Source organism: Mirounga angustirostris, unplaced genomic scaffold (genome assembly GCF_029215605.1).
Source record: "Mirounga angustirostris isolate CCGP_5_RB_7025 unplaced genomic scaffold, mMirAng1.0.hap1 SCAF_6, whole genome shotgun sequence".
Classification (NCBI taxonomy): domain Eukaryota; kingdom Metazoa; phylum Chordata; class Mammalia; order Carnivora; family Phocidae; genus Mirounga; species Mirounga angustirostris.
In genome coordinates, this window is record NW_026991714.1 from 25,344,317 (window position 1) to 25,359,324 (window position 15,008).

Below are 15,008 nucleotides of genomic sequence, written 5' to 3' on the forward strand. Positions count from 1 at the left end.
GGTCACAGTCGAGGCTGGGCGGCAGGAGTCCTTGGGCAGTCACTGGAGCGGGAGGAGGAAGACAGCCCCCGGCCCCCCAAACTTTCTGCTCCAGGGCGCGGGCAGGGCGGAGGGGAGCTGGGCGGCACGGCGCATCCCTCCCGGCGGGCCGGGCTGCTGGGCGAGGCAGGGCACCGGGCAGCCGGCCGGGCAGGTCTTCGGCGGCCGCCCTCGGCGCGGGCTGCGGCCCGCCCCCCCGGCCCTGCCGCCGGCCCCCGCCCCGCATGGGCCGGCCGCGGAGCCCGCAGCGCGCCCGGCCCCCTCCCCGGCCGCGCGCCCGGCTCCCCGCCCGCCGCGCCGCTTGCTGCAAAGCCGCGACCGCGGCCCGAGCCAGCGGCGAGCGCGCAACCTACCCCGCCCGCTGCCTCCGCCCGCGAGGGGGAAGGCGAGGCAAGCAGCGAGTGACAACGGCAACGGGCCAATGGGAAGCCCGGAGGGCTGAGGGGGCGTCGCGCGGCCACGTTTTTAGGGTTGGTTGCACCGCGCGGTCCCCCAGGAGAGGTCTGGAGGGCTCTGCTGCTGCGTTTTGGCATTGCAGAGAGCCGGCTGCGGAGTAGAGGCGGGGCGGCGCGCCACCCCCGACGCGGTCTTGGCAGGGGTGGGCGGGACCCTCCCCAGAAAAGGCTCTCTCGGGATTTCCCCCACCCACTCGTTTTATTTGGCAGGGAGGGGGCGAGATAGAGATGTTTATCATCAGTGCATTTTGCTCTAACTTTGCACATTCCGTGTGTAGAGCCCTTCAGCGAGGGAGATACTGATCCCCTCCAGGATGCATGGTCTGAAACACAAACCTATGCCTACATGCAGAGCTGCAAATGCAGAGGGAGGGGGTGATCTTCTGTCCCTTCACCCCTTCTCCCACTTTAAGTAGCTATCTCGTATGCGATTTAGCTTTATGCTCAGAAATTAGAAAGTATTAAATTATTTAACATAATAATGCAAACTATAAAAAGGCTTTTAAATAAGGAGTGTTAATGGCAGGAGGTTGGTACATATGGAAGAGAAGAAAAAGGAATGCAACCTTTTTTTCCCCTGAATCTCAGCCAAACTGTGCTAGTAATCTGGAGGCAGAAGAGAGTAAATATTGGGGCTACCAAGATATGGAGCAGAGTAATAACAACTCCATCTGAGTGTCTACCGTATGCTTACTATGGATACGATGCTTTTTGCCCACCCAGCAGCCTAGACCAATGGTCTCAAAGGATGGTCCTGAAACCAGCAGCATCAGTATCACCTGGAAACTTGACAGAAATGCAAATTCTTAGACACCAGCGAGACCTACAGAATCAGAAATAGAGAGCCCAGACGTCTGGGGTTTTTAATTTATTTTTTTTTTAAGATTTATTTATTTATTTATTTAAGAGAGAAAGAGAGAGCAGGGAGGAGGGGCAGAGGGAGAGAGAAAATCCTAAGCAGACTCCCCACTGAGCGTGGAGTCCTACACAGGGCTCAATCCCAGTTCCCTGAGATCACGACCTGAGCTCAAATCAAGAGTCAGATGCTTAACCGACTGAGCCACCCCGGAACCCCCAGAAGTCTGTTTTCACAAGCCCTCCAGGTAATTCTGATGCAAGCTAACATCTGAGACCCATTCATTGGCTTAGACTATAGTGAAGGGGCCACTCAGTCTGTGAGTCACAGTGACGATCCCTAAAGTGTTTTATAGTTTACCAATCGCTTTTATACCTGTCATGTCATGCTAGTCTTGCCTCAGTCCTACCAGGCTATGAGTTTCCTGACTCTGTCATTTTCCCATTCCAACCACTCATTTTAATGTGTATCCTAGAAGAGCCTAAGTTGTTAAGAATTTACTTCAGTCAGGCAGCTACTTTCTAAACTAGGCAGCTCCATTTTTAGAAGGTAGGAATTTAGGATGGGCTGGGAACACAGAACCACCCCCTACATCCACTACATGGTATCGGGCACAACGCGGAAACACAAAGCTTCCCTAGCACTCTGCTGTGATCATTTTCAATGATGAGGGAAAGACAGAACGCCAGTGAAGTCCGTGGCAGGACTAAGCAGAACCAGTGGGAGCAGATTCCCATGTGCTGAATGTCAGGCAGAATAGTCTGCTACCCCCTACCTGACTCCTGACTCGCTCTAAAGAAGTGTAGGGACCCCTACAGATCCTGGGCAAGTCCTAGGCTGGGAGGTAAGTGGTAGCCTTGGGCAAATGGTGAGCACGAATTCATGACCTGACTGGAAGCTGGAAGAAAAGTGGAGGGAGTCACTGTGAGGTTTTAAGAAAGCAGAGACCAGGGGCGCTTAGGTGGCTCAGTCATTAAGCGTCTGCCTTCGGCTCAGGTGGTGATCCCGGGGTCTGGGATGGAGCCCTGCATTGGGCTCCCTGCTCCGCGGGAAGCCTGCTTCTCCCTCTCCCACTCCCCCTGCTTGTGCTCCCTCTCTCACTGTCACTCTGTCAAATAAATAAACAAAATCTTTAAAAAAGAAAAAAAAGAAAGCAGAGACCATTATCATTTGAATTATGCCCCATTTCTATAGTAGGTTGAAGTTGGCCTTAACTTTGACTATTGTATTATCATACACAATAGCATGATGGCCCAATTTCCTATTTGTGGCCATATTTAGTAAGGTGTCGTGCGGGTCAACAAAAAAGTCTGTGGTGCGTTTCATCAAATCAGTTAATGCTGTCTATTCCATTTTGGAGATGCAGTATTGCATAGTGGACGTTAAGAGCTCTAGACTCTGTGGCCAGACTGCTTGGGGACAGATCCTGGCTCTGTTCTCCCCTCACCATGTGATTGGGGCCAAGTTTCCAGCCTCTTTATGCCCCAGTTTCCTAATTTGGGAGTGAGGATCATGACAGAACCTATCTTATAGGGTGTTGGGTAGGGAATGTAAAGCATTTAGGCATTGCCTGGCACAGACTGAGGGCCCTAGCTATTATCAGAGATGTCATCCAGTTTCAGAAGTGTTACACATCCCACTTCAAGTGTTCTAACCTTGTTTCTCACCCATTCCAACTTTCTCTGAGGTCATATTATAGAATGAATACACTACTGCCAAAGGAGTTTGGGTGGGAATTCTATAAAGAGAACTGTGTGATTGCAACTGCCAGTTTGAAGCTGACGGCAAATTTTCATTAGCCATAGTAAATTCTTGAGTACCTAAGATAACTAGAACTTGAAAGGACTTTGATTGAAATTCTGTTGAAAGGATCGATCATTCTATTTTTCTAGGCTTCTTTGGAAGAACACAGGTATATAGTATGTTTTTTTTTAAAGATTTTATTTATTTATATGACAGGGAGAGAGAGACAGCGAGAGAGGGAACACAAGCACGGGGGAGTGGGAGAGGGAAAAGCAGGCTTCCCGCGGAGCAGGGAGCCTGATGCGGGGCTCGATCCCAGGACCCTGAGATCATGACCTGAGCCGAAGGCAGATGCTTAACGACCTGAGCCACCCAGGCGCTCCAGGCACATAGTATGTTTTGATGCTCAAGATAAGACAAAAATTTGCAGATTCTCAATGCAAGAGATTATATTTGGTATGTAAGAGTAGCATTTTCCATTCTGCTTTGACACCACTAGTTAATTATAAATAAATAACATGGTGTTGAGGGAAGCACACAGGTCTTGGTGTTAGACCATCCATGTAAGAATTCCAGTTCTGTTACTCCCTGTGTGTTTTTGGTTAACCAGCTAACTTCTCTCACCCTTGGTTTTCTTATCAATAAATAGGCACTAATAATATCTATCCTCACACTGTTATCCTAAGGATAAAACTAGATAATGCATGTGAAGACATTTGACACATAGATGTGCTCAGTAAACCTAAATGAAACAAAAATAATTAGCAAACTTATCTAAGCCCCCAGTCTGCCATGAAAAAAGCATAATTATTTCCCTAAGCTTAATGCTTTTTGTGAAAGGAAATCCCGGTTAGGCTAATGAAAGGGGGCACTCCTGGTAGGATCAAATATGCCAAACCAGTACATGTATAAACAAGAAGGATAAAGATCAGGGTTATGGAATCCCGTTCCCTTGTCAACAGCCAGTTCAATTAGCTTGATAAACGGAAGAGGCTTTAATTATAGAGGATAAAGTGCCAAGATCAACAGGTAAACAGAGAGTAGAGTTTGTTTTTTCTTTTTTCAAACGGCTTCTCTTTATGCCATTAGCAAGGAGTTTGCAGATTATCCAAGAAAATTCTGTTTCCTACACCGTAGGAATTCTTTAAAAAACATTTTCAACATCAAATGGGTAATAGTGGTCAGCTCTTGTGAGATTTAACATATTAAGAAGAATACCTTGCTTAGAAGGTAAAAATACTCTCTACTGAGACCAGATATGATTTCCATCACTGTATTTTGATACCAACATCATTATAAATATCCCTTTGTTAATGTAATTTTCCTCCCTTTCTTTTAGAGATTTCCATTTCCATTCAATGCTCCTCTTAAAAGAAATTGGGTTCTGTGGGATTAGGAGAAGTAAACTATGCAAATAATCGTCAGAGAGATTGGCCGGATTGTCAATGACATCACCATCCCACCACCTAAATACAGGCTTTTTATTGGCTGTTCTAAGAGGCAGACAGGACCGGGAAGGCTCTGTCGGCATCACTGGTGAGTTGGAGAAAGCTCTGAGTCTATACTAAAATTTATTGTTTTTTACTTAAAATGTACTCAGAATCATTATCCACATATTATTACATCTTCCACATTATTCCACATGGAAATATGTCTAAATAAATATTTTTAGTGACTACTTATCTATTCTATCAAGTGAATATATCATGGTTTATTTACCCACCACCATCTACCTTATTCTTAGATACTTAGGTGTTTCAATTTTTTGCCTTCAGAAATAAATCTGGAATTACTGTTTTTATTCAAAATTGTCCGTGTTATTTCCTCCATAGCATAGAATCTCTGATACTTAACTGGCAATGTTTTAAAAGAGTAACACCGAACAGATTGCCATTCCTGTGTCGCTTCCTCTCACATCCCTGAGACCTGCATGGGAGATCCCAGCGTCCGGCTCATTCCTGGGACTGCTAAATCTCCTCTCTGTAATAGAAAAAGCTGGAAGTGCCTGCATTTCATTGCAGGTAGGATGCATATTCTTCATTCTGGGTGCTTGTTGCTCCTTAGTATGGGAGAAAGGTCACAATAATCATGGCTATGAACAGAGGAGGTTTGTGAAGTGTAAACTTAAACCCTGATTGTACTGCTCTGGGTGAAAGCCTGGGACTGGTAAAATGGCTGCTTTGTGTCCTTTTCCATCTCTATAGGGAATCCATAGAAAACCTCTGGACAATCTGTTACTTAAAGCTGAAAAGGCTAGACCTTAAAAAAATAAAATAAAATGAAAGAGAGGAAAAAAAGGAGAAAATATCAGCTTTGCTCAGAGAGGATCAGTGGTTTTATTATTTTATATCTGAAGACAGATGTCTATGGCAGTTGCATCTATTATTCTAATGTGGTACTTTTAGATATGATAATAAGAATAAGCAGTTATACCATTGAAAGAGAACTCAGGTGTTGTGCACTTTGCTAGGAACCTTGTGAGCACTGTCTTACTTAATCCCCACAGCAGCTCTGCAAGGTAAATTATTCCCACTGTACAAATGAGAAAACAGGCTCAGAGGGATTCTAGCACTTTCTTTCATAGGCCTGAGATCTGTACCCTGCTCTGTCTGGTTCTAAACGTGAAAAAGCCCAGTAGCTCATCCTTCACAGCTGTAATTCTGAGCCATTCCTGTGGTAAAAAATTTATCAATGAGAACTAGTCTACAGTTAAATATATCTGCATTCATTCAAACATATTTTTTTTTTAAAGATTTTATTTATTCATCCAACAGAGACACAGTGAGAGAGGGAACACAAGCTGGGGGAGTGGGAGAGGGAGAAGCAGGTTCCCGCCAAGCAGGGAGCCCGATGCGGGGCTCGATCCCAGGACCCTGGAATCATGACCTGAGCTGAAGGCAGGCGCCTAACAACTGAGCCACCCAGGCACCCCCATTCAAACATATTTATGAACCACATATCATGTACAAAGGCTTTACAAGATGCCTGTGAAGACAGAGAACCAGAAAAGACATGGGTCGCTGCCTTTGGACTTAAAGTCCAGGTGGGGAAATAAAAGGCACAAACAAAATGTAAAACAACAAAAGACTGAAATCGTGATGTGTGTCAACATTCCAAGGGGGAAATAGTTAAGGCCCCCAGTGCAGAGGGGAGAGAGGTTTCCTACAAGGGACTGAAATGACTCTGAGAAAGAAGTGTTTACACACATTCACCCATATCATGAGTGTTAAAAGAATAATATGTTGTTTTAGGATGATTCAGAATCCTTTAAGTAGGTAAGAACTATATAAGTCATCTTTAAAAAAAAAAGATTTTATTTATTTGAGAGAGAGAGAGAGAGCACACAAGCAGGGGGGAGGGGCAGAGGGAGAAGAAGAAGCAGACTCCCCGCCGAGCAGGGAGCCTGATGCGGGGCTCAATCCCAGGACCCTGAGATCAGGACCTGAGCTGAAGGCAGACGCTTAACCGACTGAGCCACCCAGGCGCCCCAAGTCATCTTGAAAATAGAATCATTCAATATTCGGATCTCTTTAATTTTACATCTGTATATTATAGAGTTTTTATGGTGTATTCATGATGGGAAAAACATTTTTTTCTTTTTATTCTCTGAGACCATAGGACAGTGTTTCTCAAAAAGTATGGTTCATGGATTACCGGCAACATAAATCACCTTGGAGTTTAGTTATATATTCAGATCTCCAGACCCTATACCAAAAGGATAGAAACAGAATTTCCTGGGGAGAGGGGGAGCCTGAAAACCTGCACCTGAAACAAGGATCCTAGGTGATTCTTACACACAATGAAGTTTAAGAACCCCTGATATAGGGGAAGACTTAGTTGATCACGTTTATTATTTTTTTAATTCAATAAACATGTAGATTTATTTTATTTTATTTTATTTTTTATTTTTATTTTTTTGACAGAGAGACAGCAAGAGAAGGAACACAAGCGGGGGAGTGGGAGAGGGAGAAGCAGGCTTCCCGCAGAGCAGGGAGCCCAACACGGGGCTTGATCCCAGGACCCTGGGACCATGACCTGAGCCAAAGGCAGACGCTTAATGACTGAGCCACCTAGGCGTCCCCATGTAGATTTATTTTAAATCAGAAAAATACGGAATGCTTCACAAATTTGCATCTCATCCTTGTGCAGGGGCCATGCTGATCTTGTCTGTATCATTCCAATTTTGGTATATGTGCTGCCAAAGTGAGCAGAGTTGATCACATTTATCAATAGATTTGTGAATTAATAATACCTCCAGGGGCGCCTGGGTGACTCAGTCGGTTGAGCGTCTGGCTCTCAGTCTCAGCTAAAGTCTTGATTTCAGGGCCATGAGTTCAAGCCCTGCTTTGGGCTCCACGCTGGGTGTGGAACCTACTTACAAAAAAATATAACAGTGCTAAAAAAATAATAGTATCTCCTATTTATTGAGCACTTACTTTTTGCCTGTCACAAGCTCCCATCTGGGCTATAAAACAAACTTTGTAGGTAAGTTCATAACCTCCTTTTCACAGATGGGAAACTGAAGCTCAAAGCGGATTAAAACTTACCTGAGGTCACCTGACTAGGAAGAGCTAGCCCAACCAGTTCTGTTTGCCTTCAGTGTCTTCTCCCACAATGCCCACTGCACTTATGCTATGGCTACGTGCTTATTAATAATAACAACAGCTATCATCTGAGTGCCTTTTATGTGCCGTATTTCAGCCTAAACCTTTCAATAAGTTCAAATGGTACTTTGCCATGTAAGGTAACTGAGAGGCAGAGATATTAATGTATCTCTCAAAATTACCTTCCACTCATTGAAACAGTGCTTTCTTATTCTGGTAGGACTTTTCCTCACTTTTACTTCCTCTAGACTGTTTCTAAAACCTTTTTCAGCTCTATCGGGACTTCCTTTCCTTGGTGTCATATATCCTGACCCTTTTGCACCTAGTTTGGAATGGCAAACCAAGAGTGGAATGTAGGCTTTCTCACAGCTACTACACTTTTTCCCAACACAGGAACGGAGAGCTGTAGTCTGAATTAAGAGGGAAGTGTCAGTTGCTGGAAAACCTGCTGATCTTGTGACTGCAAAAAGAAAAAGACAATTTAATTAAGGAAGTCTTTCCTGGGAAAGAGGGATCACACTATCCCATGTGAGATCTTATTCTGGATTATGTCATAAATCATTTTCAGGGAGTCTCATATGGCCCCGGGGCATCCCCAAGCAGCTGGAGGGACAAAGGGCTGTTTTCATTGCTGAGTCCACCCAGGCTTGCCTTATGCCTCTCACAGGGTATGGTGAAGGAAGATAATATTCTCTTTCAAGATGCAATGACTTTGTACAATTCAGTCACATAAATAGCCAAAAATATATACATGTCTATACCCTTTTACCCAGTAATACCCTCCTAGGAAATAATTCAAAAGAAGAAAACAAAGCAACAACACAACAAAAAGTATATAAAGCAGCATTGTTTACAGCAGTGGAAAACCTGAAATGACCTACATGCCCAAGAATAGGAAGTGGGTGAGTAACAATGGTGTAAGAATGCAATGGAATGTTAGCTACTGTTGAAGAGATCCGTGTGATAAGTATACAGAAACACAAAAAGCCTTCTTTAAGTAACATAAAATGAAAGCATTAGAATGGGAAATTGTCTTGAGCTAGATAGAATAAGGAGTCAGGCAAACGTATGTTATTAGCTAGCTATATGGACAAATCACTTAACCTGAGTCTTGATTTCCACATTTATAAAACAAAGATAAAATATCCATCTTTCCAGGGTCGTTGTAAGAACTAAAGTTGATATAAACCATGGATAAAGATGGGAAGGGAGTACTAAGCAATAATTATAAGTTTTATGCTGGGATATAGAACCACTGAAAACTTTATTTGGAAAGTACTTATTTTTTTAATTTTTAATTTTAATTTTTATTATTTTAATATTTTATTTTTTTAAAAGATTTTATTTATTTATTTGAGAGAGAGCGAGCACGAGCAGAGGGAGCAGCAGAGGGAGATAGAGAAGCAGGCTCTCCACTGAGCAGGGAGCCCATGGAGGGCTCGATCCTAGGACCCTGGGATCATGACCTGTGCTGAAGGTAGGAGCTTAACTGACTGAGCCACCCCGGCACCCAAGAAAGTACTTATTTTTATGATGTTTTAAATGTTATACTATTTTCCTCCTTTCTTCCTCCACGCCCTTAAAAAATTGCATACTCCCTATGTAGGAAGTATGTGCACATGTCATCAGGAAACTTGCCTAAATGGATCACTAAGCCCTATTGGGAGAAGGGTCCTAAATCCGTGCATCTGGAATCAGTTCTAAGAAAATGATAGGAACCTCAAACACTGACATATAGAAAGGTGGTTCAGCGAGGTTCCAGGGCCTGTTTTCTAAGCACTTAGAAGTTTATGTGATGCTTGTTAGATAGAGGTCTCTCTCTCTACAATTTGGGGGTGGGGAAGGTCATCTCATGACCAGGATGCCTTCCATCCACCTTTGCTTCAGAGTGATACCCCCTGCCTCCATTAAACCACTTCCATGCAGAGCTAGATTCATGAGCAAAGAAGGAGCAGGACAGTATGAAAGAAATATTTTTTCTTTTGGCTAATATATATTGAGCACCCTTTTTGTATCAGACATTGTGTTTGGCACATATAGATACAGACTATGCCAGGTAGAATATGTTTAGAATACAGGCTTCAGAATCTTCTAGAAAACCTCTACCAAGTTAACATTGACATAGAAAAGGGTATTATTATTTTTTAATTTTTTAATTTATTTGTTTTTTAAGATTTTATTTATTTATTTGACAGAGAGACACAGCGAGAGAGGGAACACAAGCAGGGGGAGTGGGAGAGGGAGAAGCAGGCCTCCTGCAGAGCAGGGAGCCCAACACGAGGCTTGATCCCAGGGATCATGACCTGAGCCGAAGGCAGATGCTTAACGACTGAGCCCTAGAAAAGGGTATTATTGTTAGATTTTCATCTACCCATCTTCATCCAAGATCAGCAGAAAAATACAAGAATATAACTTGTTGCAAGGTTTTATTCTGGGCAAGTAAGGAAATTAATTTAAAATGGGTTCCACTGAAGTGTGGATGAAAACCATTTAGACTTGAAAAAGCAGTAGCAATCTTCTCTTACTAATGAGAAATGAATTACGGCAACAGTATGTCCAGGGCTTCTTCTGGAAAGCTTTGGGTCAGTTACTTTAGTTCCTCTAAAAAATTTCTGGAAACTTTGTTCTACTTGGCAGTAAAACAAAGATGATCTCTAGGGTTATACCAAATTCTTTTTAATTGATCGTTTTTCCTCCCCATGCTCTGCCTTCCAATAGCCAGGGACACCACTGATGAAATCCTCAGCATTGGAATGATATTTGATGTATAATTAAATAGAATACATAGAATTCAGTTTTATAGACCTTTAATCTTCAAGTTAATAAATCTTCGTGGAGAGAATCTCACAAACAAAACCAAAATATTTTTGGAAATACCATCCTCCTTGGAAAAATAAATAATCTTGAATGTAATTACTATGCATAGGAAAGAAAACATTTATCAAGAACTTTTGTATGCCAGGCAAGGTACTAAATGCTTTACACGTTATTTCATTTAATCCTCATGACCCTGTGAAGTCGGTATTATTAGCCCCACTATGTGGATGAGGTAACTGAGGCTCCAAGCAGTTAAGCCATTTGCTTAAGATCACAAAGTAACATATTAGCACATCTAGGGCTGGAACTCGGGTCAGATTCTGACTCTCATGCTTTTGCTTAAATTTTTACAGGAGTTCATTTCCAAAACACTTTCATTTACTATGGCTTATTCCATCCTCCCACCAACACAGTGATGTTGAATACAATCTTGGGATCCTCTCTTTTACCAGAAGTCACAGAGCCGGGGGCAGAACCAAGACTTAGAGCAATCATAACTTCAGTGACCTTCTACCGAGTGTCTTCTATATGGTAGGCTCTGTAATAAGTATTTTTTATACTTTTTCCCCCATGTTAATCTTCACAATAACCTTTTGAGGTGGGCACTATTATTATCCCCTTTGATGGATGAGAAAACTGAGACTCAGAAGGGCCAACCTCTTGCCCAAGTTTCTATAGTAGCATGTCAGGACTAGAATTCAGGTTTGTAATAATGACAACATAATTGATATAAGCAGTTGCCATTTATTGAGCTGTTGTCGTGTGTTAGATATTGCTTTAAATTTTTTTTCTCAACATACTTTGAGATTTACAATTGGCATCGCTCTTTTTTTTTAGACTTTATTTCTTTTTGAAGATTTTATTTATTTATTTGATAGAGAGAGACAGATAGTGACAGAGATAGTGAGAGCACAAGCAGGGGTAGAGGCAAAGGGAAAGGGAGAAGCAGGCTCCCCATGGAGCAGGGAACCCGACGTGGGGCTTGATCCCAGGACCTTGAGATCATGACCTGAGCCGAAGGCAGACACTCAACCAACCGAGCCACCCAGGTGCCCTAAAGACTGTATTTTTAAGTAATCTCTACACCCAGTGTGGGACTTGAACTTAAAATCCTGAGAGCAAGAGTTGCATGCTCTACCGACTGAGTCAGCCAGGCACCCCTGGCATTGCTCTTTAGATGCTCACAATTTTTCAGATAAGGAACTAAGATTTATAGAAAATAAGTTAATGTCTCCAAGGCATACAAATGGGAAAGGGTAGAGCCAGGATTTGAATGCAGGTCTCTGGGGCACCTGGCTGGCCAGTCGGTAGAGAGTGCAACCCTTGATCTCAGGGTTGTGAGTTCGAGCCCCACACTGGGCGTAGAGATTACTTAAAAATAAAATCTTAAAAAAAAAAAAAAAAAAGAACGCTGGTCTCTTTGACTCCAAGACCTATGTCCTTAACCCTAAAGCTTTGCTCACTCCTATTCTGTATCTGCATACCCTTGCTACTCAGTGTGGTCCCTAGACCAGCAGCATTGGCACTTGTTATAAATGTAGAACCCCAAGCCATGCCCCACACCTAGTGTATTTTGACAATATCCCTGCATGATTCTTGTGTCCATTAAACTTTGAGAAGCACTGCTCTGCAGCACCTCCAGCAATATATGAAATAGAGAAGAGAAGCCAGATTGTCAAGAACAGAGATTCTCGAGCATATTCCCTTGGAAATCAGTTTTGAGCTGGAGGAAGGTATGTCCTGCTGCTAAACTTGATAACGGTGACCTTTTTCCCAATTCATAGATCAAATTAAGTCAGTGAATTATATTTTCTTGTCTTTTCTTCCATCATTTTCTTTCTCTTCTTTAGAGCGGACTATCACTTGCCTGTTAGTAACTTCAGAAGATGACAATAATTGAACAATAGTAAAGAAATACCTATGGAAAACTCAAAATGTTGTTTGTTGTATGTTTTTCCCTTTAATTTGTAAATTTTTAAATTCTTGGATTTTGGGGGGGCACCTGGGTGGCTCAGTCATTAAGTGTCTGACTTAGGCTCAGGTCATGATCCCAGGGTCCTGGGATCGAGCCCCGCATCAGGCTCCCTGCTCCGCGGGAAGCCTGCTTCTCCCTCTCCCACTCCCCCTGCTTGTGTTCCCTCTCTCGCTGTGTCTCTCTCTGTCAGATGAATAAATGAAATCTTAAAAATAAATAAATAAATAAATAAATAAATAAATAAATAAATAAATAAATAAATAAATTCTTGGTATTTTTTTAAAATGATTTTATTTTTAAGTAATCTCTACACCCAATGTGGGGCTCGAACTCACAAGCCCAAGATCAAGAGTTGCATGCTCTACCAAGTAAGCCAGCCAGGCACCCCCTAAATTCTTGGATTTGTGATTGTGATTTTATGTTGCATAATAGAGAACAGTTATTCTTTCTCTTCGTAAACTTGTTCCTAATTCACACTGCAGAAATGAATGTTACTGTCTCTTGGTATTCCACAAAAAAACACCTGATTTCCACCTACGTGAACATGAGGATCAAGACTCCAGAATCTTGGGGCACCCGGCTGGCTCAGTTGGTAGAGCTGATCTCTTGATCTCAGGGTCATGATTTCAAGCCCGGCATTGGGCATGGAGCCTACTTAAGAAAAATTAAAAATAGGGGTGCCTGGGTGGCTCAGATGGTTAAGCGTCTGCCTTTGGCTCAGGTCATGACCCCAGGGTCCTGGGATGGAGCCCCACACTGGACTCCCTGCTCAGCAGGGAGTTTGCTTCTCCCTCTCCCTCTGCCTCTCCCCCTGCTTGTGTGTTCTTTCTGTCTCCCTCTGTCTCAAGTGAATAAATAAAATCTTTAAAAAAAAAAAAGAAAAAGAAAAAATACTAAAAATATAAAAATAAACCTAAAAAAAGACTTTGGAATTTCTCTAGAAATCAAATCAAATCTAACCAAGAGGAACTTGTCATAGTTCCAAGAGGAACTTGTTCTTACTGGATAGTAAAAATATGAGTAGTTTTTATGTTCTCCTTTGTGCTTTCCTGAATATTTAAAAATATCTACAGTGAACATTCATTCATTTGACAAATATCTAAGGAACACCTACTAAGTCACAGGCACTGTTCTAGGTGCAGGAGAGAGAGCAGTGAACAAGCCAGAAAAAAAATCTGTGTTCTGGATGGGTGGTTGCCAGAGGCAGGGCAGGGGGATGGGGCAAAATAGGTAAAGGGAGTCAAAAGGCACAAATTTCCAGGTAGGGAATAAATCAGTCACAGGGATGTCACCTACAGCATGGGGACTGGTGTTAATCATACTTTATCGCATATTTGAAAGTTGCTAATAGAGTAAGTCTTGAAAGTTCTCATCACAAGAAAAAAATTCTTTATGTATGGTAATGGATGTTAACTAGACTTATGGTGAATATATATTCATATATTGAATCATTATGTTGTATACCTGAAACTAATATAAACTTCAATGTTAGTTATATCTCAGTTAAAAAAAAAAATCTCTGTTCTGATGTCAGTATCTTTGGGCTTTTCCTCTTGGCCTGGTCAGAGTCCTTGAAAAAGACACGTCACATTTCCTCTCTGGAAGGTCAACGCCTGGTAGCCGAAGATCTGGAAATTGAGTGGAGGAACAGGGCTAGGAATCTTAGCATCCAATATCCATAAATCCACTTATCTCCCTGTTTATACAGAGACTCCTCTTCGACCTGCTCTGGAGAATAAATACTTCAGTTTTCTTTTAGAGGAAGAGTGCAGCCATTGAAGAAGGGGGAGGTAACCTGGAGATCTTAAACAGCTTTCGAAATTCTTATTTTAATCCCTGCCCAGGGTACAACCTGTAGGTGGCTCCTAGACATCGCTGGTGGGCAACTGGGGGGGGGGTGGCAGGTGGGGTTAATGCCACCAAGTTTGGAGACTTGAGGGATTCGGCAGGTATAAATCAGGTTGGGCCTCGGCTTTATCCACTTTGGATTTAGGGTTCAGGTTTCTCCAGGTTAACTTAGTTAACGCTTGTCCATTTGCTTTCCAGCTTCTACTTTTTTTGTTTTTGTTTCTCCTACTGGCTCCTCTCATTATTGTGGGTTCATGCTTTAAAAATCCCATTACTGTCATTTTCATGGTGTTGTAGGAGGAAACAAAAGTAGATCTGTGTGTTCATCCTTATTAACTGCTTAACTCTCATCACTCTTGAGGAACATTTTCCTATCCTAACTTGAGTTCTCTCTTGATACCATTCAAATCTTTATTCTCCTCCATTTGTCCTTAGATATTTGAATAAAATATGTGTTTTTACGTGTAGCTCACTGTGATTTAGGAAGAGTTCACTGACAGTCGCATATTTAAACTTTTAAGTAGCAGGAAACAAACGATCGTTTTCCTCAGCAAAGCAAAAATAGAGATGAGACATATACATACTCAAATTTTTAAATTATGTATGTACAAGGTTAGCATTATTTGTAATAGCAAAAGACTGCTGGGGCACCTGTGTGGCTCAGTCGTTAA

At 42.4% G+C, this 15,008-nt stretch overlaps 1 non-coding gene across 1 annotated transcript; it reads right to left on the bottom strand.

Annotated features, from left to right (window-relative positions):
• Positions 1–7,197: 7,197 nt before the first annotated feature.
• Positions 7,198–7,304, bottom strand: LOC123847190 (U6 spliceosomal RNA). Its single transcript, XR_006791444.1, has one exon. It is a non-coding gene; the product is annotated as a U6 spliceosomal RNA (small nuclear RNA).
• Between the last annotated feature and the right edge of the window lie 7,704 nt (positions 7,305–15,008).